This window comes from Erinaceus europaeus, chromosome 15, assembly GCF_950295315.1.
Source record: "Erinaceus europaeus chromosome 15, mEriEur2.1, whole genome shotgun sequence".
Lineage (NCBI taxonomy): Eukaryota > Metazoa > Chordata > Mammalia > Eulipotyphla > Erinaceidae > Erinaceus > Erinaceus europaeus.
Window position 1 is genome coordinate 88,501,980 of NC_080176.1, and position 22,154 is coordinate 88,524,133.

Below are 22,154 nucleotides of genomic sequence, written 5' to 3' on the forward strand. Positions count from 1 at the left end.
ATTCTGGCCTGTCCTGCCTGGGGTTTGGTGTCTTCTTGCTCCCCTGGGATTCTGGCTGGGCTTGTCTGCTGCTTGGCTGAGGCCTAGTTGTCCATTTGTGCCCCTGGGACTGGTGGAGGGTGTGGGCAGGCCTGTGAGCAGCAGGGTGTCCAAGAACAGCCTTGGTGGCAGGGCCTTGGGACTGAGCGGGGTGTGGCCCTGGGGCTCTGGCTGCTGGACCTGCTGCGGGGCTCCTGCCTTGGGCCTCCTGAAGCGGCGGTGGCAGCGGCTGGGTCACTGTCTTGTGGGCTGGCTGCTCTGGCTGTCTTGGTGGCTTAAGGAGGGGAGTGCCCAGGAGGTTTCCCTCCTTGTCTTTCTGCCCCTTGAGTCTGTGGTGGTCTTTCTGCTGTTGGCCAGGCTGAAGAGGAGGGCCAGTGTCCACCGTGGGTTTCAGGAGGGGCTGTGTCAGTCCTGGCATGTGGGACAGAGCCTTGTCCTTGTGCTGTCCCCACAGGCCCTGCTGGTGGCAGGTGTTGCGTCTGGAGGGAGAGTTTTGGCTGGAGCGCCCAGCAAAGACGGGGGTCTTGGAGTATGTTCTGGAGAAAGGGCACTCAGGATCTTCGTCCGAGTCAGGAGACAGTTCTCGCAGCCAAGCCCAGTCCGAATCTGCCAAGCTGTCTTCTTCCTGGGTTCCAAAGAGTGGGGACAGGGCCGATGTGATGCTGCTCACAGGAGCCCGGTTTCCTTCCTCCTTGTCGTTCTCCTTGTTGTCTTCCTCCTCCTTGTCGTCTTTCTTCTTGTGGTCATCCTTCTTCTTTTTGCTTGCCTTCTTTGTCTTCTTGCTGGGCTGGTCGTAGTTGAGGTAGGCCTCAAAGGACATGGTTGGCGGCTCCCATGTCTCTTGGTCCGATGGCTGTGGGCTGAGGCCCAGGTGCAGGCTCGGGCCCTCCTGAGAGTCGTGGCAGGGGCCTGGAGTGGGCTGGATCTTCTTGTCTTGTGCAGGCGGTCTGTGCTGCGGCTCACAAGCCTTGAGGTAGGAAGGCTTGGAGATGGTCTGGCCCTGGCTGAGGGCTGAGCCCTCTTGAGTGTGTTCAGAGGAGAGAGGCTGGGGACTGTGGGTCTGGGAGCAGCCCCTGTGCCTCTTGTGTGTGTGCACAAGAGGGCTGAGCTCTGGGTTGCTGCAGGCTTGTCCCTCTGGGGCTTGTGTGTGTGGCTGAGGGTCCCGCTGTGCAGTTGCCTCCCGGGGGCGCTTTGGGGCCTGCCTCCTGGGGGACGATGGCCTGTGCTGAGCCTCCTGGATTGCCTGCAGCTCCATGCAGACCTTCCAGTATTCGGCCAAGTCTCTGGCCATGCTGCCCAGCTGCTCATACTTGCGTAGGCGCCTCACGCTTCTGCGCAGCCCCGTCTGCCTCAGCATGTCTGGCGACAGGGACAACATCAGCAGTCTCCCCAGCCTCCTCAAGATCTTCTTGGGGTGTGGCATGCGGTCTAGCTCTGCCTGCAGCTGCTGGGCCTTGGTCAACACTGACGTGTCCAGCTCCATTCTCCCTGGGCTCATGCCTCCAGCTGGCTCCATGAGATTCTCAGAGAATCTCTGGGGAACCCACCTGGTCCTGAACAGTGTCTTCTGGGCTGTTCCAGGAGCCGGTCTTCTAGGAGAAGATCTGATCCTTTCCACAAATCTCGTCTCCAGTCCTGGATCCACGCTAAGTTGGCGGGATGGCTGGCTGGCTGGCTGGCTGGCTGGCTGGCCTGCTGGCTGGCCTGCTGGCTGGCTGGCTGGCTGTCCGGCCGGCTGGCTCGCTGGCTGGCTGGCTGCTCGTGGGTCTTGCTCCACTCTGCAGTCTGAAAGGATTTTCCCAGCACAGCCTCCTGCTTATAAAGGCTCAGGGGGCTGCTGCCACAAAGCCACACCCACTCCCAAGGAACACTGCCTGAGGCAACCTAACACCTTCCCTGGTCTCTCAAGAGTTCTCACTCTCTGCCTTCAGGCTACCTGTAGAAGCCTAGGATCTTAAAGGGATTAGTGTGAACAGATTATGGTTTGGGCAGGTTCCTGTTGCCTTTGCAAATCTCATCACAACTAAATAGCATCAAGTTCCCCTCCGCCATAGTGAGAGGGTGAAAGCCTTTCCCACTGAGCACTTGATAGATAGATAGGTAGATTATAGACCGATGGATAGATGGATAGATAGATAGATAGATAGATAGATCGATGTATATTGCCACTGTCTTCTGGCCAGTAGTGTTGGAGTGGAGATGGCTGCTCCTCATCTTATGGGATTTCCTCTGTAGTTGCTGACTTCAGGATATTTTTCTTTATCCATATTTTTTCCCATTCCTAATACAGTGTGTCTTGATGTCTGGGCTAATTCTGTTTGGACCCTCTGAGCTTCTTGATTCTGGTATGTCTTGGATGTTGTCTAGACGAGAGAAGTTCTCAGCAATTAGGTCCTGCTTTCTTTCCCTCCCTCTCTTTCTTCTTCTGGTAAGCCAGAATGCGTCTATGATTTCATCGGGAGTCATCCCACAGGTCTCTGGTGCTGTTTCCAGTATCTCTTCATCTCCTTTGGAGATGTCTTACTGCTTTTTTGCTGTCTGTAAGTGGTCCTGGACCTTGCTGTTTGTGTATTCAGCCACATTTCTTCTATTCTCCTTCCCCTCTACGGTTTTGTGGAGTGCATCTATTTTGTTAGCTAGCGTGTTCTGCTAATCCTTTTTTCATTTGTACAGCTCCTTGTTGGGTTCTTTGCTGGGCTATCGTAGTTTCAGCTCCCGAATCACCTTGAGGAAAAGATTGTTTTTTCCAGAGTCTCATTGGTTCTTTCTGCATTTCAGATGACAACTCTTTCAACCTCTTTACTCAGTCCTGCGATTATTTCCTTAATGAGTGTTTGAATATGGAGCTCATTATTCTGTGTTCCAACCTTTGGGGGTCTCTTAGCTGGACTCTTTCTTCTTCTGGTTGATTTCCCCCGTCTTTCTTCTTGTTGGTTTAACCATTTAGTATAGTCTGTGATGAGGTCCCTCTCTCAGTAATGTTTCAATGACTTATCACTCTTGCATGGATTGACCTGTGTCTAAGGAAGGTAGAGAAATGGTTGCCAGCTGTGGAAATTGAAACGGGTGTTTCAATATTATTTTCATCCCTGAGTTGGAGCTCAGTGGCTTCCAAGCCTCCTTTGTTTTCTTTTCTTCCCTGTAGGCTATAGGAGTGTGAGGGCTTCGAAAATATAAGTAGGCTTCTTCACTGAATCACTTACAGCAGACCAAGAGATAAAGCAGGGTGGGGCAGGGTTAATCCAGAACTCCTGCAAAAAGACACTCCCCGCCCCACCGGTAGGTCACCAATGTCTAGATCTTCTCTTGAGCGTCCGCATGAGTTCTCTGTTTCTGGGTGTCAGCACATGGCCTCCACCCCGCAACCCACTGCCTTCCCCTGCCCCTCCGCTGCTCCAGACTCTGAGGGCAGTAGGATGGAGGACTCACAGTTGCATTTGGTGAGCCTTAGTGGAATCTTCTCCTCCCTTCAGCCGTCTTATTGTTGTTGAAAAAGACTGGAGGTGGTGTGTCCACAGGTATCCTCCCAGACTGTGACCAGCCACTTAATGTCCCCTTTGGCTCCTCTGTCCAAGAGGCATAGGCAGTTATTTGCACTCACCAGTGCTGTGGTGTGTTCCTGAAGTTGTTCAAGTCCTGTTATGCTGCGGTCCCAGGGGGTCATCCACTCCCCTCCCCGTGTTGAACGCCCCTCCCCCCGCCCCAAACATTCCTAGATATCTCTTTCCAGACAATAAATACAGATAAGCAAGAATTGAAATGAAGGACATTGACAAAGGCAGGAGCCCCTGAAAGCACTCCATGTTCAGACAAAGCACAGGTGAAACTTGTCGAGTCCTACAATCATGTAATCAGAGATAGGCAGAGGAAGTCGTGTGCGGAGAAAGGGGGCCCGCAACCGTGTGAAACACTTGTGATGTCAGACATGTAATAGCATTGTTCCATTTCCATGACGACCGCAGAGGCTCGGGAGAGTCCATGCCTTTTAGCTGTGGCGGAAGCCCAAGCAGCCAGGATCTCAAAGGGATGAGTGTGAGCCGATTATGGTTTCCTGTTGGGCCTGGAAATGCCATCCCCCCCAAAGAGCAGGGAAGTTCCCCACCATTTTTCTTGCACTTCTTTCTGTCTAGAAGTCATCTGTGCCTTGTGCAGTCCTCCTGAAGCCAAGATTCTCTATGGCTGTGCTCATTTGAGATGCTGCCCAAGAAAGTGTCCTCAAGACTTTTTCAGAAGTGTTCCCATGATTGGGCCTTGAGGAGTTTTGTTTGTCATTGAGTGTTAGCTTTCCTCCACTGTGGTCTGAGCAGATGCTTGGGGGTGATTTCAGGGCTCTTGAATAGGTTGATACTGTCGTTGTGGCCTAAGCCGTGGTCTGCTACCCTTGAGGATGTGATGGGACTCTTGAAAGGATGTGTCTTCCAGTTCTTGCTGTGAAGAACTCTGAGAATGTCCATGAGTTCTCCTCTGTTGACCTCTTCAAAGAACTCTCTTGTTTCTTTGTGGATTCTCTGCTTTGGTGATCTAAGTGTGAGAGTGTGGTGTTACAATGTCCTACTCTGAGTGTATACTCTTGATGTATTTTTGTAGTTCTTTGAGTAAGTGCTTAAGATGTATTTAGATGGGCCCTGATTGGGAGCATAGATGTTAATAATTGTTCCAACTTCTGGCTAGAGTGATCCTCTGGTCGTTATGGAATGGCCTTGCCTATCTTGTATGACTTTCTTTAATTGTTGAGGATGTCTGTTTCCTGCCCTTTGATGCAGTCTTTGATTCTGTGTGAAGGTTTGCCACCCTTTGGCTTGGTGTCTGTTGTCGGCCCCTAATTGGGCGCCAACTGCCAGGCTAGTATTTATCATGGGCAGCAGATAGATGGCCAGGGATTCATGGCTGGGCAGGAACACAGTGCCACGCTGGCTTTATTCATCTGCATGTATACTCTCCTGGAAGGAAGTGGTAGGGTGTAAAAGGTAGTAGGTAGGATAAGTGGGCGGAGTGGAAAAGGAGCAGGACCCTTCTGGGGATTAAAATGGTGGAAAACAGGATGTGACTAGGAGAGGGAGCGGAGCCTAAAGAGAGTGCGAACCGGTGGGAATAAACCCTGGAAAACAGGCTGTGACTAGGAGAGGGGGCGGAGCCCAAAGAGAGTGAGAACCAATGGCATTTAAGCAGTGCACTGCAGGCAGGGCGGGTCTCAGCTAAAACAGTGATTATGTCAGTAGACCAATGGAGCAGGGGGGAGCTGAAGTACTGCCCAACTGTCTATATTTGTCCTGTGGGCTTTGGTGGGATTCTTGGCAAGCAGCATATGCTGGCTTGTGTTTTCTGGTGCATCGTCCTCCTCTGGTGATTGGGCACTTAGTTCATATGTCTCACTCTTGTGACATGTTTGAATTTCCCTAGTTTTACAAACTTGCATAGCCCTTACCCCATAAGACACACTCTCTCTCCTCTCTCTCTCTCTCTCTCTCTCTCTCTCTCTCTCTCGTGCTCTAGTTCACAGCTTAGAATTCAATCTATCTTACCAGGAGAACAGTTTCTTTTAGTAACTATACTACGAATCTTGTATTTTCTGGTCTCATGTATTTGGCATTTATTAATTTTTATGTTTTGAATGCTTAACTCTCATTATTCGATGATGGATGGAGCAATCCAGAGATGGATTTTCTTTGTGGGTGTGAGGATAGGGAAGGCCAGAAAAAGAGAGCTACCTGGAACACGGCTTCAGCAATTGGAAATGATTCGCCCTGCAAGTGGCCGCAAGCCATGTCTTTCAGCATTCTAACGTGGGCACTCACCCTGGTGGAGCAGCACTCAGCCCCTTAGGAAGCAATGTTTCTTCCCCTAGAGCAGTGCTCAGTTCTTTCAAAGGGTTCTGCTGGACATGAAAGTTGGGACTTTGGAATCTCAGGCCTGAGAGTCTCTTTGAAGAACCATACTGCTATCTTTCTCCACTCCAGATATCTTGGTTAGCAAGGGAGAGAAGACTAGACCATCCCTTCTGAACACATGAGCCCATTGATGAACCTGCCCCCCCTTGAGCCTCAGTTTAGTGTTGTGAGCCTGCCCACAGTTCCAGGTCTAATATTTCCCTCCTGAACCACTTTGGGTGAATTTCACTGATGCCTGTCAGGCGGGTTTCTAATGTCATGTTTTGGCAAATTAGATGAAGTGGTGAATTTTGAGCATGAAGTTCTGAGATGGCCTTAACTTCCCATGTAGTAGAGTGACTCTCATTCTCTCCTTTTCAGTCTTACCTTCTGTCCGTACCTCTATGTCTGTCTGTCAGCCTGTCAGTCTTTGTTACTCAAGTATTTTGTAGACAGCGTAGATGAGATTGGGCATGTGTTGTATGCAGCAGCACACCACAACCTGTAGGTAGATGCATGTGAATAGCTGCAGAGTCTTGGTGGAACACAGGAGTCCAGGGAGCTCCCAGGTGGTCCTGTGAGATGTGCTGCCTGTGGTCGTGCTCGACCTGGCCCCTGACTCCTCACCTGACTCTTGCTCTTGTTTGCTGTCTGACCTCCCAACCATTCCTGCCAACTATTATTTTGTCAGAGTTGGTTCTACCTGCAGGCCACTCGTTGGCTCCGGCTGATGATGACAACGGGGATTCCAGCAGCACGCTTGGGTGTGTTAGGGTAGTAATTTATTTCTGTTTATGAGTTCAGGGTGTTTGAGGGTTGCGGGGTGAGCATCGAGTAGGGGACTGGGGTCGGGGGTTGTGGTGGGATAACCAGAACTGAAAGGCATGGAGCCCCAGGTGTCTCTGCGGAGACTGTTAGAAATGCAGAGCTCTCAGGCTCCCGAGCTTCAGGTGGAGTGAGTCTGACAGGATGCCCTGCTTTCGGGGTCTGAGCCAGGCGTCCCAAGTTCTGAGAACAACAGCAGCAAGTGGGTTGATTTTGCAGTGTTGTACCAAATCTTTCTTAGAAAAATGGAACACCTGAAGGGGTAGTACACAACACAAGATCCTTTGAGCCACAAGTCCTTTCTCCAGATGCCATCTTTGAATGTCCGTGAAACCCAGGGAAGGGGTCGTCGAGGTGCAGCAAGAGAGAGGCTTGTGGCAGCCATCCTCTGAAGTCTCCGCACTTCTCCCAAGTGCCCTGTGCTTTCATGTTGAGCCCGTGACTTGTGCTCCTCAGGCAGGCATGGCCCCTTCTCGTGTTTGCTGAGAAGCCTGTCAGTGGCCCCAGCCCAGCATTTCTCAGGCATGGGCAGCAGTGCAGTTCATGGAGGGCTGAGAGCCGGGAGTCCCCTCCCCCTCCCCCCACCCGTCCCCACCACGGGTGGCCTTGCTGAGTGGCCTGGGTTTGGGTGGCCCTGGCTCCATTCTGCCCTGAGCCAGGTGGGAATTCCTGGGGTCATCTTCTCAGCAGCATTTTCTGGAAATCTCTCCTGGACTTGGCCATCAAGGGGGCAGGTTTTTTGGCTGATGTGTGGGCGGTGTTGACTGGCCTTGGGAGGGCCTGGGTGGTGCTCAGGGTCTTGGATTCTGGCCTGTCCTGCCTGGGGTTTGGTGTCTTCTTGCTCCCCTGGGATTCTGGCTGGGCTTGTCTGCTGCTTGGCTGAGGCCTAGTTGTCCATTTGTGCCCCTGGGACTGGTGGAGGGTGTGGGCAGGCCTGTGAGCAGCAGGGTGTCCAAGAACAGCCTTGGTGGCAGGGCCTTGGGACTGAGCGGGGTGTGGCCCTGGGGCTCTGGCTGCTGGACCTGCTGCGGGGCTCCTGCCTTGGGCCTCCTGAAGCGGCGGTGGCAGCGGCTGGGTCACTGTCTTGTGGGCTGGCTGCTCTGGCTGTCTTGGTGGCTTAAGGAGGGGAGTGCCCAGGAGGTTTCCCTCCTTGTCTTTCTGCCCCTTGAGTCTGTGGTGGTCTTTCTGCTGTTGGCCAGGCTGAAGAGGAGGGCCAGTGTCCACCGTGGGTTTCAGGAGGGGCTGTGTCAGTCCTGGCATGTGGGACAGAGCCTTGTCCTTGTGCTGTCCCCACAGGCCCTGCTGGTGGCAGGTGTTGCGTCTGGAGGGAGAGTTTTGGCTGGAGCGCCCAGCAAAGACGGGGGTCTTGGAGTATGTTCTGGAGAAAGGGCACTCAGGATCTTCGTCCGAGTCAGGAGACAGTTCTCGCAGCCAAGCCCAGTCAGAATCTGCCAAGCTGTCTTCTTCCTGGGTTCCAAAGAGTGGGGACAGGGCCGATGTGATGCTGCTCACAGGAGCCCGGTTTCCTTCCTCCTTGTCGTTCTCCTTGTTGTCTTCCTCCTCCTTGTCGTCTTTCTTCTTGTGGTCATCCTTCTTCTTTTTGCTTGCCTTCTTTGTCTTCTTGCTGGGCTGGTCGTAGTTGAGGTAGGCCTCAAAGGACATGGTTGGCGGCTCCCATGTCTCTTGGTCCGATGGCTGTGGGCTGAGGCCCAGGTGCAGGCTCGGGCCCTCCTGAGAGTCGTGGCAGGGGCCTGGAGTGGGCTGGATCTTCTTGTCTTGTGCAGGCGGTCTGTGCTGCGGCTCACAAGCCTTGAGGTAGGAAGGCTTGGAGATGGTCTGGCCCTGGCTGAGGGCTGAGCCCTCTTGAGTGTGTTCAGAGGAGAGAGGCTGGGGACTGTGGGTCTGGGAGCAGCCCCTGTGCCTCTTGTGTGTGTGCACAAGAGGGCTGAGCTCTGGGTTGCTGCAGGCTTGTCCCTCTGGGGCTTGTGTGTGTGGCTGAGGGTCCCGCTGTGCAGTTGCCTCCCGGGGGCGCTTTGGGGCCTGCCTCCTGGGGGACGATGGCCTGTGCTGAGCCTCCTGGATTGCCTGCAGCTCCATGCAGACCTTCCAGTATTCGGCCAAGTCTCTGGCCATGCTGCCCAGCTGCTCATACTTGCGTAGGCGCCTCACGCTTCTGCGCAGCCCCGTCTGCCTCAGCATATCTGGCGACAGGGACAACATCAGCAGTCTCCCCAGCCTCCTCAAGATCTTCTTGGGGTGTGGCATGCGGTCTAGCTCTGCCTGCAGCTGCTGGGCCTTGGTCAACACTGACGTGTCCAGCTCCATTCTCCCTGGGCTCATGCCTCCAGCTGGCTCCATGAGATTCTCAGAGAATCTCTGGGGAACCCACCTGGTCCTGAACAGTGTCTTCTGGGCTGTTCCAGGAGCCGGTCTTCTAGGAGAAGATCTGATCCTTTCCACAAATCTCGTCTCCAGTCCTGGATCCACGCTAAGTTGGCGGGATGGCTGGCTGGCTGGCTGGCTGGCCTGCTGGCTGGCCTGCTGGCTGGCTGGCTGGCTGTCCGGCCGGCTGGCTCGCTGGCTGGCTGGCTGCTCGTGGGTCTTGCTCCACTCTGCAGTCTGAAAGGATTTTCCCAGCACAGCCTCCTGCTTATAAAGGCTCAGGGGGCTGCTGCCACAAAGCCACACCCACTCCCAAGGAACACTGCCTGAGGCAACCTAACACCTTCCCTGGTCTCTCAAGAGTTCTCACTCTCTGCCTTCAGGCTACCTGTAGAAGCCTAGGATCTTAAAGGGATTAGTGTGAACAGATTATGGTTTGGGCAGGTTCCTGTTGCCTTTGCAAATCTCATCACAACTAAATAGCATCAAGTTCCCCTCCGCCATAGTGAGAGGGTGAAAGCCTTTCCCACTGAGCACTTGATAGATAGATAGGTAGATTATAGACCGATGGATAGATGGATAGATAGATAGATAGATAGATAGATCGATGTATATTGCCACTGTCTTCTGGCCAGTAGTGTTGGAGTGGAGATGGCTGCTCCTCATCTTATGGGATTTCCTCTGTAGTTGCTGACTTCAGGATATTTTTCTTTATCCATATTTTTTCCCATTCCTAATACAGTGTGTCTTGATGTCTGGGCTAATTCTGTTTGGACCCTCTGAGCTTCTTGATTCTGGTATGTCTTGGATGTTGTCTAGACGAGAGAAGTTCTCAGCAATTAGGTCCTGCTTTCTTTCCCTCCCTCTCTTTCTTCTTCTGGTAAGCCAGAATGCGTCTATGATTTCATCGGGAGTCATCCCACAGGTCTCTGGTGCTGTTTCCAGTATCTCTTCATCTCCTTTGGAGATGTCTTACTGCTTTTTTGCTGTCTGTAAGTGGTCCTGGACCTTGCTGTTTGTGTATTCAGCCACATTTCTTCTATTCTCCTTCCCCTCTACGGTTTTGTGGAGTGCATCTATTTTGTTAGCTAGCGTGTTCTGCTAATCCTTTTTTCATTTGTACAGCTCCTTGTTGGGTTCTTTGCTGGGCTATCGTAGTTTCAGCTCCCGAATCACCTTGAGGAAAAGATTGTTTTTTCCAGAGTCTCATTGGTTCTTTCTGCATTTCAGATGACAACTCTTTCAACCTCTTTACTCAGTCCTGCGATTATTTCCTTAATGAGTGTTTGAATATGGAGCTCATTATTCTGTGTTCCAACCTTTGGGGGTCTCTTAGCTGGACTCTTTCTTCTTCTGGTTGATTTCCCCCGTCTTTCTTCTTGTTGGTTTAACCATTTAGTATAGTCTGTGATGAGGTCCCTCTCTCAGTAATGTTTCAATGACTTATCACTCTTGCATGGATTGACCTGTGTCTAAGGAAGGTAGAGAAATGGTTGCCAGCTGTGGAAATTGAAACGGGTGTTTCAATATTATTTTCATCCCTGAGTTGGAGCTCAGTGGCTTCCAAGCCTCCTTTGTTTTCTTTTCTTCCCTGTAGGCTATAGGAGTGTGAGGGCTTCGAAAATATAAGTAGGCTTCTTCACTGAATCACTTACAGCAGACCAAGAGATAAAGCAGGGTGGGGCAGGGTTAATGCAGAACTCCTGCAAAAAGACACTCCCCGCCCCACCGGTAGGTCACCAATGTCTAGATCTTCTCTTGAGCTTCCGCATGAGTTCTCTGTTTCTGGGTGTCAGCACATGGCCTCCACCCCGCAACCCACTGCCTTCCCCTGCCCCTCCGCTGCTCCAGACTCTGAGGGCAGTAGGATGGAGGACTCACAGTTGCATTTGGTGAGCCTTAGTGGAATCTTCTCCTCCCTTCAGCCGTCTTATTGTTGTTGAAAAAGACTGGAGGTGGTGTGTCCACAGGTATCCTCCCAGACTGTGACCAGCCACTTAATGTCCCCTTTGGCTCCTCTGTCCAAGAGGCATAGGCAGTTATTTGCACTCACCAGTGCTGTGGTGTGTTCCTGAAGTTGTTCAAGTCCTGTTATGCTGCGGTCCCAGGGGGTCATCCACTCCCCTCCCCGTGTTGAACGCCCCTCCCCCCGCCCCAAACATTCCTAGATATCTCTTTCCAGACAATAAATACAGATAAGCAAGAATTGAAATGAAGGACATTGACAAAGGCAGGAGCCCCTGAAAGCACTCCATGTTCAGACAAAGCACAGGTGAAACTTGTCGAGTCCTACAATCATGTAATCAGAGATAGGCAGAGGAAGTCGTGTGCGGAGAAAGGGGGCCCGCAACCGTGTGAAACACTTGTGATGTCAGACATGTAATAGCATTGTTCCATTTCCATGACGACCGCAGAGGCTCGGGAGAGTCCATGCCTTTTAGCTGTGGCGGAAGCCCAAGCAGCCAGGATCTCAAAGGGATGAGTGTGAGCCGATTATGGTTTGACGGGCTTCCTGTTGGGCCTGGAAATGCCATCCCCCCCAAAGAGCAGGGAAGTTCCCCACCATTTTTCTTGCACTTCTTTCTGTCTAGAAGTCATCTGTGCCTTGTGCAGTCCTCCTGAAGCCAAGATTCTCTATGGCTGTGCTCATTTGAGATGCTGCCCAAGAAAGTGTCCTCAAGACTTTTTCAGAAGTGTTCCCATGATTGGGCCTTGAGGAGTTTTGTTTGTCATTGAGTGTTAGCTTTCCTCCACTGTGGTCTGAGCAGATGCTTGGGGGTGATTTCAGGGCTCTTGAATAGGTTGATACTGTCGTTGTGGCCTAAGCCGTGGTCTGCTACCCTTGAGGATGTGATGGGACTCTTGAAAGGATGTGTCTTCCAGTTCTTGCTGTGAAGAACTCTGAGAATGTCCATGAGTTCTCCTCTGTTGACCTCTTCAAAGAACTCTCTTGTTTCTTTGTGGATTCTCTGCTTTGGTGATCTAAGTGTGAGAGTGTGGTGTTACAATGTCCTACTCTGAGTGTATACTCTTGATGTATTTTTGTAGTTCTTTGAGTAAGTGCTTAAGATGTATTTAGATGGGCCCTGATTGGGAGCATAGATGTTAATAATTGTTCCAACTTCTGGCTAGAGTGATCCTCTGGTCGTTATGGAATGGCCTTGCCTATCTTGTATGACTTTCTTTAATTGTTGAGGATGTCTGTTTCCTGCCCTTTGATGCAGTCTTTGATTCTGTGTGAAGGTTTGCCACCCTTTGGCTTGGTGTCTGTTGTCGGCCCCTAATTGGGCGCCAACTGCCAGGCTAGTATTTATCATGGGCAGCAGATAGATGGCCAGGGATTCATGGCTGGGCAGGAACACAGTGCCACGCTGGCTTTATTCATCTGCATGTATACTCTCCTGGAAGGAAGTGGTAGGGTGTAAAAGGTAGTAGGTAGGATAAGTGGGCGGAGTGGAAAAGGAGCAGGACCCTTCTGGGGATTAAAATGGTGGAAAACAGGATGTGACTAGGAGAGGGAGCGGAGCCTAAAGAGAGTGCGAACCGGTGGGAATAAACCCTGGAAAACAGGCTGTGACTAGGAGAGGGGGCGGAGCCCAAAGAGAGTGAGAACCAATGGCATTTAAGCAGTGCACTGCAGGCAGGGCGGGTCTCAGCTAAAACAGTGATTATGTCAGTAGACCAATGGAGCAGGGGGGAGCTGAAGTACTGCCCAACTGTCTATATTTGTCCTGTGGGCTTTGGTGGGATTCTTAGCAAGCAGCATATGCTGGCTTGTGTTTTCTGGTGCATCGTCCTCCTCTGGTGATTGGGCACTTAGTTCATATGTCTCACTCTTGTGACATGTTTGAATTTCCCTAGTTTTACAAACTTGCATAGCCCTTACCCCATAAGACACACTCTCTCTCCTCTCTCTCTCTCTCTCTCTCTCTCTCTCTCTCGTGCTCTAGTTCACAGCTTAGAATTCAATCTATCTTACCAGGAGAACAGTTTCTTTTAGTAACTATACTACGAATCTTGTATTTTCTGGTCTCATGTATTTGGCATTTATTAATTTTTATGTTTTGAATGCTTAACTCTCATTATTCGATGATGGATGGAGCAATCCAGAGATGGATTTTCTTTGTGGGTGTGAGGATAGGGAAGGCCAGAAAAAGAGAGCTACCTGGAACACGGCTTCAGCAATTGGAAATGATTCGCCCTGCAAGTGGCCGCAAGCCATGTCTTTCAGCATTCTAACGTGGGCACTCACCCTGGTGGAGCAGCACTCAGCCCCTTAGGAAGCAATGTTTCTTCCCCTAGAGCAGTGCTCAGTTCTTTCAAAGGGTTCTGCTGGACATGAAAGTTGGGACTTTGGAATCTCAGGCCTGAGAGTCTCTTTGAAGAACCATACTGCTATCTTTCTCCACTCCAGATATCTTGGTTAGCAAGGGAGAGAAGACTAGACCATCCCTTCTGAACACATGAGCCCATTGATGAACCTGCCCCCCCTTGAGCCTCAGTTTAGTGTTGTGAGCCTGCCCACAGTTCCAGGTCTAATATTTCCCTCCTGAACCACTTTGGGTGAATTTCACTGATGCCTGTCAGGCGGGTTTCTAATGTCATGTTTTGGCAAATTAGATGAAGTGGTGAATTTTGAGCATGAAGTTCTGAGATGGCCTTAACTTCCCATGTAGTAGAGTGACTCTCATTCTCTCCTTTTCAGTCTTACCTTCTGTCCGTACCTCTATGTCTGTCTGTCAGCCTGTCAGTCTTTGTTACTCAAGTATTTTGTAGACAGCGTAGATGAGATTGGGCATGTGTTGTATGCAGCAGCACACCACAACCTGTAGGTAGATGCATGTGAATAGCTGCAGAGTCTTGGTGGAACACAGGAGTCCAGGGAGCTCCCAGGTGGTCCTGTGAGATGTGCTGCCTGTGGTCGTGCTCGACCTGGCCCCTGACTCCTCACCTGACTCTTGCTCTTGTTTGCTGTCTGACCTCCCAACCATTCCTGCCAACTATTATTTTGTCAGAGTTGGTTCTACCTGCAGGCCACTCGTTGGCTCCGGCTGATGATGACAACGGGGATTCCAGCAGCACGCTTGGGTGTGTTAGGGTAGTAATTTATTTCTGTTTATGAGTTCAGGGTGTTTGAGGGTTGCGGGGTGAGCATCGAGTAGGGGACTGGGGTCGGGGGTTGTGGTGGGATAACCAGAACTGAAAGGCATGGAGCCCCAGGTGTCTCTGCGGAGACTGTTAGAAATGCAGAGCTCTCAGGCTCCCGAGCTTCAGGTGGAGTGAGTCTGACAGGATGCCCTGCTTTCGGGGTCTGAGCCAGGCGTCCCAAGTTCTGAGAACAACAGCAGAAAGTGGGTTGATTTTGCAGTGTTGTACCAAAGCTTTCTTAGAAAAATGGAACACCTGAAGGGGTAGTACACAACACAAGATCCTTTGAGCCACAAGTCCTTTCTCCAGATGCCATCTTTGAATGTCCGTGAAACCCAGGGAAGGGGTCGTCGAGGTGCAGCAAGAGAGAGGCTTGTGGCAGCCATCCTCTGAAGTCTCCGCACTTCTCCCAAGTGCCCTGTGCTTTCATGTTGAGCCCGTGACTTGTGCTCCTCAGGCAGGCATGGCCCCTTCTCGTGTTTGCTGAGAAGCCTGTCAGTGGCCCCAGCCCAGCATTTCTCAGGCATGGGCAGCAGTGCAGTTCATGGAGGGCTGAGAGCCGGGAGTCCCCTCCCCCTCCCCCCACCCGTCCCCACCACGGGTCGCCTTGCTGAGTGGCCTGGGTTTGGGTGGCCCTGGCTCCATTCTGCCCTGAGCCAGGTGGGAATTCCTGGGGTCATCTTCTCAGCAGCATTTTCTGGAAATCTCTCCTGGACTTGGCCATCAAGGGGGCAGGTTTTTTGGCTGATGTGTGGGCGGTGTTGACTGGCCTTGGGAGGGCCTGGGTGGTGCTCAGGGTCTTGGATTCTGGCCTGTCCTGCCTGGGGTTTGGTGTCTTCTTGCTCCCCTGGGATTCTGGCTGGGCTTGTCTGCTGCTTGGCTGAGGCCTAGTTGTCCCTTTGTGCCCCTGGGACTGGTGGAGGGTGTGGGCAGGCCTGTGAGCAGCAGGGTGTCCAAGAACAGCCTTGGTGGCAGGGCCTTGGGACTGAGCGGGGTGTGGCCCTGGGGCTCTGGCTGCTGGACCTGCTGCGGGGCTCCTGCCTTGGGCCTCCTGAAGCGGCGGTGGCAGCGGCTGGGTCACTGTCTTGTGGGCTGGCTGCTCTGGCTGTCTTGGTGGCTTAAGGAGGGGAGTGCCCAGGAGGTTTCCCTCCTTGTCTTTCTGCCCCTTGAGTCTGTGGTGGTCTTTCTGCTGTTGGCCAGGCTGAAGAGGAGGGCCAGTGTCCACCGTGGGTTTCAGGAGGGGCTGTGTCAGTCCTGGCATGTGGGACAGAGCCTTGTCCTTGTGCTGTCCCCACAGGCCCTGCTGGTGGCAGGTGTTGCGTCTGGAGGGAGAGTTTTGGCTGGAGCGCCCAGCAAAGACGGGGGTCTTGGAGTATGTTCTGGAGAAAGGGCACTCAGGATCTTCGTCCGAGTCAGGAGACAGTTCTCGCAGCCAAGCCCAGTCAGAATCTGCCAAGCTGTCTTCTTCCTGGGTTCCAAAGAGTGGGGACAGGGCCGATGTGATGCTGCTCACAGGAGCCCGGTTTCCTTCCTCCTTGTCGTTCTCCTTGTTGTCTTCCTCCTCCTTGTCGTCTTTCTTCTTGTGGTCATCCTTCTTCTTTTTGCTTGCCTTCTTTGTCTTCTTGCTGGGCTGGTCGTAGTTGAGGTAGGCCTCAAAGGACATGGTTGGCGGCTCCCATGTCTCTTGGTCCGATGGCTGTGGGCTGAGGCCCAGGTGCAGGCTCGGGCCCTCCTGAGAGTCGTGGCAGGGGCCTGGAGTGGGCTGGATCTTCTTGTCTTGTGCAGGCGGTCTGTGCTGCGGCTCACAAGCCTTGAGGTAGGAAGGCTTGGAGATGGTCTGGCCCTGGCTGAGGGCTGAGCCCTCTTGAGTGTGTTCAGAGGAGAGAGGCTGGGGACTGTGGGTCTGGGAGCAGCCCCTGTGCCTCTTGTGTGTGTGCACAAGAGGGCTGAGCTCTGGGTTGCTGCAGGCTTGTCCCTCTGGGGCTTGTGTGTGTGGCTGAGGGTCCCGCTGTGCAGTTGCCTCCCGGGGGCGCTTTGGGGCCTGCCTCCTGGGGGACGATGGCCTGTGCTGAGCCTCCTGGATTGCCTGCAGCTCCATGCAGACCTTCCAGTATTCGGCCAAGTCTCTGGCCATGCTGCCCAGCTGCTCATACTTGCGTAGGCGCCTCACGCTTCTGCGCAGCCCCGTCTGCCTCAGCATGTCTGGCGACAGGGACAACATCAGCAGTCTCCCCAGCCTCCTCAAGATCTTCTTGGGGTGTGGCATGCGGTCTAGCTCTGCCTGCAGCTGCTGGGCCTTGGTCAACACTGACGTGTCCAGCTCCATTCTCCCTGGGCTCATGCCTCCAGCTGGCTCCATGAGATTCTCAGAGAATCTCTGGGGAACCCACCTGGTCCTGAACAGTGTCTTCTGGGCTGTTCCAGGAGCCGGTCTTCTAGGAGAAGATCTGATCCTTTCCACAAATCTCGTCTCCAGTCCTGGATCCACGCTAAGTTGGCGGGATGGCTGGCTGGCTGGCTGGCTGGCTGGCCTGCTGGCTGGCCTGCTGGCTGGCTGGCTGGCTGTCCGGCCGGCTGGCTCGCTGGCTGGCTGGCTGCTCGTGGGTCTTGCTCCACTCTGCAGTCTGAAAGGATTTTCCCAGCACAGCCTCCTGCTTATAAAGGCTCAGGGGGCTGCTGCCACAAAGCCACACCCACTCCCAAGGAACACTGCCTGAGGCAACCTAACACCTTCCCTGGTCTCTCAAGAGTTCTCACTCTCTGCCTTCAGGCTACCTGTAGAAGCCTAGGATCTTAAAGGGATTAGTGTGAACAGATTATGGTTTGGGCAGGTTCCTGTTGCCTTTGCAAATCTCATCACAACTAAATAGCATCAAGTTCCCCTCCGCCATAGTGAGAGGGTGAAAGCCTTTCCCACTGAGCACTTGATAGATAGATAGGTAGATTATAGACCGATGGATAGATGGATAGATAGATAGATAGATAGATAGATCGATGTATATTGCCACTGTCTTCTGGCCAGTAGTGTTGGAGTGGAGATGGCTGCTCCTCATCTTATGGGATTTCCTCTGTAGTTGCTGACTTCAGGATATTTTTCTTTATCCATATTTTTTCCCATTCCTAATACAGTGTGTCTTGATGTCTGGGCTAATTCTGTTTGGACCCTCTGAGCTTCTTGATTCTGGTATGTCTTGGATGTTGTCTAGACGAGAGAAGTTCTCAGCAATTAGGTCCTGCTTTCTTTCCCTCCCTCTCTTTCTTCTTCTGGTAAGCCAGAATGCGTCTATGATTTCATCGGGAGTCATCCCACAGGTCTCTGGTGCTGTTTCCAGTATCTCTTCATCTCCTTTGGAGATGTCTTACTGCTTTTTTGCTGTCTGTAAGTGGTCCTGGACCTTGCTGTTTGTGTATTCAGCCACATTTCTTCTATTCTCCTTCCCCTCTACGGTTTTGTGGAGTGCATCTATTTTGTTAGCTAGCGTGTTCTGCTAATCCTTTTTTCATTTGTACAGCTCCTTGTTGGGTTCTTTGCTGGGCTATCGTAGTTTCAGCTCCCGAATCACCTTGAGGAAAAGATTGTTTTTTCCAGAGTCTCATTGGTTCTTTCTGCATTTCAGATGACAACTCTTTCAACCTCTTTACTCAGTCCTGCGATTATTTCCTTAATGAGTGTTTGAATATGGAGCTCATTATTCTGTGTTCCAACCTTTGGGGGTCTCTTAGCTGGACTCTTTCTTCTTCTGGTTGATTTCCCCCGTCTTTCTTCTTGTTGGTTTAACCATTTAGTATAGTCTGTGATGAGGTCCCTCTCTCAGTAATGTTTCAATGACTTATCACTCTTGCATGGATTGACCTGTGTCTAAGGAAGGTAGAGAAATGGTTGCCAGCTGTGGAAATTGAAATGGGTGTTTCAATATTATTTTCATCCCTGAGTTGGAGCTCAGTGGCTTCCAAGCCTCCTTTGTTTTCTTTTCTTCCCTGTAGGCTATAGGAGTGTGAGGGCTTCGAAAATATAAGTAGGCTTCTTCACTGAATCACTTACAGCAGACCAAGAGATAAAGCAGGGTGGGGCAGGGTTAATGCAGAACTCCTGCAAAAAGACACTCCCCGCCCCACCGGTAGGTCACCAATGTCTAGATCTTCTCTTGAGCGTCCGCATGAGTTCTCTGTTTCTGGGTGTCAGCACATGGCCTCCACCCCGCAACCCACTGCCTTCCCCTGCCCCTCCGCTGCTCCAGACTTTGAGGGCAGTAGGATGGAGGACTCACAGTTGCATTTGGTGAGCCTTAGTGGAATCTTCTCCTCCCTTCAGCCGTCTTATTGTTGTTGAAAAAGACTGGAGGTGGTGTGTCCACAGGTATCCTCCCAGACTGTGACCAGCCACTTAATGTCCCCTTTGGCTCCTCTGTCCAAGAGGCATAGGCAGTTATTTGCACTCACCAGTGCTGTGGTGTGTTCCTGAAGTTGTTCAAGTCCTGTTATGCTGCGGTCCCAGGGGGTCATCCACTCCCCTCCCCGTGTTGAACGCCCCTCCCCCCGCCCCAAACATTCCTAGATATCTCTTTCCAGACAATAAATACAGATAAGCAAGAATTGAAATGAAGGACATTGACAAAGGCAGGAGCCCCTGAAAGCACTCCATGTTCAGACAAAGCACAGGTGAAACTTGTCGAGTCCTACAATCATGTAATCAGAGATAGGCAGAGGAAGTCGTGTGCGGAGAAAGGGGGCCCGCAACCGTGTGAAACACTTGTGATGTCAGACATGTAATAGCATTGTTCCATTTCCATGACGACCGCAGAGGCTCGGGAGAGTCCATGCCTTTTAGCTGTGGCGGAAGCCCAAGCAGCCAGGATCTCAAAGGGATGAGTGTGAGCCGATTATGGTTTGACGGGCTTCCTGTTGGGCCTGGAAATGCCATCCTCCCCAAAGAGCAGGGAAGTTCCCCACCATTTTTCTTGCACTTCTTTCTGTCTAGAAGTCATCTGTGCCTTGTGCAGTCCTCCTGAAGCCAAGATTCTCTATGGCTGTGCTCATTTGAGATGCTGCCCAAGAAAGTGTCCTCAAGACTTTTTCAGAAGTGTTCCCATGATTGGGCCTTGAGGAGTTTTGTTTGTCATTGAGTGTTAGCTTTCCTCCACTGTGGTCTGAGCAGATGCTTGGGGGTGATTTCAGGGCTCTTGAATAGGTTGATACTGTCGTTGTGGCCTAAGCCGTGGTCTGCTACCCTTGAGGATGTGATGGGACTCTTGAAAGGATGTGTCTTCCAGTTCTTGCTGTGAAGAACTCTGAGAATGTCCATGAGTTCTCCTCTGTTGACCTCTTCAAAGAACTCTCTTGTTTCTTTGTGGATTCTCTGCTTTGGTGATCTAAGTGTGAGAGTGTGGTGTTACAATGTCCTACTCTGAGTGTATACTCTTGATGTATTTTTGTAGTTCTTTGAGTAAGTGCTTAAGATGTATTTAGATGGGCCCTGATTGGGAGCATAGATGTTAATAATTGTTCCAACTTCTGGCTAGAGTGATCCTCTGGTCGTTATGGAATGGCCTTGCCTATCTTGTATGACTTTCTTTAATTGTTGAGGATGTCTGTTTCCTGCCCTTTGATGCAGTCTTTGATTCTGTGTGAAGGTTTGCCACCCTTTGGCTTGGTGTCTGTTGTCGGCCCCTAATTGGGCGCCAACTGCCAGGCTAGTATTTATCATGGGCAGCAGATAGATGGCCAGGGATTCATGGCTGGGCAGGAACACAGTGCCACGCTGGCTTTATTCATCTGCATGTATACTCTCCTGGAAGGAAGTGGTAGGGTGTAAAAGGTAGTAGGTAGGATAAGTGGGCGGAGTGGAAAAGGAGCAGGACCCTTCTGGGGATTAAAATGGTGGAAAACAGGATGTGACTAGGAGAGGGAGCGGAGCCTAAAGAGAGTGCGAACCGGTGGGAATAAACCCTGGAAAACAGGCTGTGACTAGGAGAGGGGGCGGAGCCCAAAGAGAGTGAGAACCAATGGCATTTAAGCAGTGCACTGCAGGCAGGGCGGGTCTCAGCTAAAACAGTGATTATGTCAGTAGACCAATGGAGCAGGGGGGAGCTGAAGTACTGCCCAACTGTCTATATTTGTCCTGTGGGCTTTGGTGGGATTCTTGGCAAGCAGCATATGCTGGCTTGTGTTTTCTGGTGCATCGTCCTCCTCTGGTGATTGGGCACTTAGTTCATATGTCTCACTCTTGTGACATGTTTGAATTTCCCTAGTTTTACAAACTTGCATAGCCCTTACCCCATAAGACACACTCTCTCTCCTCTCTCTCTCTCTCTCTCTCTCTCTCTCGTGCTCTAGTTCACAGCTTAGAATTCAATCTATCTTACCAGGAGAACAGTTTCTTTTAGTAACTATACTACGAATCTTGTATTTTCTGGTCTCATGTATTTGGCATTTATTAATTTTTATGTTTTGAATGCTTAACTCTCATTATTCGATGATGGATGGAGCAATCCAGAGATGGATTTTCTTTGTGGGTGTGAGGATAGGGAAGGCCAGAAAAAGAGAGCTACCTGGAACACGGCTTCAGCAATTGGAAATGATTCGCCCTGCAAGTGGCCGCAAGCCATGTCTTTCAGCATTCTAACGTGGGCACTCACCCTGGTGGAGCAGCACTCAGCCCCTTAGGAAGCAATGTTTCTTCCCCTAGAGCAGTGCTCAGTTCTTTCAAAGGGTTCTGCTGGACATGAAAGTTGGGACTTTGGAATCTCAGGCCTGAGAGTCTCTTTGAAGAACCATACTGCTATCTTTCTCCACTCCAGATATCTTGGTTAGCAAGGGAGAGAAGACTAGACCATCCCTTCTGAACACATGAGCCCATTGATGAACCTGCCCCCCCTTGAGCCTCAGTTTAGTGTTGTGAGCCTGCCCACAGTTCCAGGTCTAATATTTCCCTCCTGAACCACTTTGGGTGAATTTCACTGATGCCTGTCAGGCGGGTTTCTAATGTCATGTTTTGGCAAATTAGATGAAGTGGTGAATTTTGAGCATGAAGTTCTGAGATGGCCTTAACTTCCCATGTAGTAGAGTGACTCTCATTCTCTCCTTTTCAGTCTTACCTTCTGTCCGTACCTCTATGTCTGTCTGTCAGCCTGTCAGTCTTTGTTACTCAAGTATTTTGTAGACAGCGTAGATGAGATTGGGCATGTGTTGTATGCAGCAGCACACCACAACCTGTAGGTAGATGCATGTGAATAGCTGCAGAGTCTTGGTGGAACACAGGAGTCCAGGGAGCTCCCAGGTGGTCCTGTGAGATGTGCTGCCTGTGGTCGTGCTCGACCTGGCCCCTGACTCCTCACCTGACTCTTGCTCTTGTTTGCTGTCTGACCTCCCAACCATTCCTGCCAACTATTATTTTGTCAGAGTTGGTTCTACCTGCAGGCCACTCGTTGGCTCCGGCTGATGATGACAACGGGGATTCCAGCAGCACGCTTGGGTGTGTTAGGGTAGTAATTTATTTCTGTTTATGAGTTCAGGGTGTTTGAGGGTTGCGGGGTGAGCATCGAGTAGGGGACTGGGGTCGGGGGTTGTGGTGGGATAACCAGAACTGAAAGGCATGGAGCCCCAGGTGTCTCTGCGGAGACTGTTAGAAATGCAGAGCTCTCAGGCTCCCGAGCTTCAGGTGGAGTGAGTCTGACAGGATGCCCTGCTTTCGGGGTCTGAGCCAGGCGTCCCAAGTTCTGAGAACAACAGCAGCAAGTGGGTTGATTTTGCAGTGTTGTACCAAAGCTTTCTTAGAAAAATGGAACACCTGAAGGGGTAGTACACAACACAAGATCCTTTGAGCCACAAGTCCTTTCTCCAGATGCCATCTTTGAATGTCCGTGAAACCCAGGGAAGGGGTCGTCGAGGTGCAGC